General features: G+C 44.1%; 1 protein-coding gene across 1 annotated transcript in view; it reads right to left on the reverse strand.

The window, feature by feature from the left end:
* The window catches only part of NQO2 (NAD(P)H dehydrogenase, quinone 2), a gene marked incomplete at its 3' end in the record, with an annotated part of 25,381 nt that overhangs the window by 5,784 nt on the left and 19,227 nt on the right, over window positions 1–370 (reverse strand).

Below are 370 nucleotides of genomic sequence, written 5' to 3' on the forward strand. Positions count from 1 at the left end.
TAGCCCAGCAAGTCCGGGGATGGGCCCGCAGGAGAATGGAGGAACGGGTTTCTTGCACCACTGGGCTCATGGAAAATACCTTCATTCCTATGTTCTTGGGGGTCAAGATTTTGCATGAGCGATACTGGCTACATTGACCTCTTTCCCCTACTAGGTAAAGTGTTTCAACTAATGCTGCAAGCAGTTAACAGTGTTGTAACTAAGTTTTGAAATTAGGTTACCACACCTACCCACACAGTGTGCAAATGTACAAAAAACACTGATACCACTTGTAGGGGAACACTCAGTGTTTGGGATGAGTTTGTACACAGGAGGAATCTTTTGAATGTAATAATCAGAGGAAAACCGCACCTGAAATATCACTAGATCA

Source organism: Galeopterus variegatus, unplaced genomic scaffold (genome assembly GCF_000696425.1).
Source record: "Galeopterus variegatus unplaced genomic scaffold, G_variegatus-3.0.2 Scaffold13903, whole genome shotgun sequence".
Taxonomy (NCBI): Eukaryota; Metazoa; Chordata; class Mammalia; order Dermoptera; family Cynocephalidae; genus Galeopterus; species Galeopterus variegatus.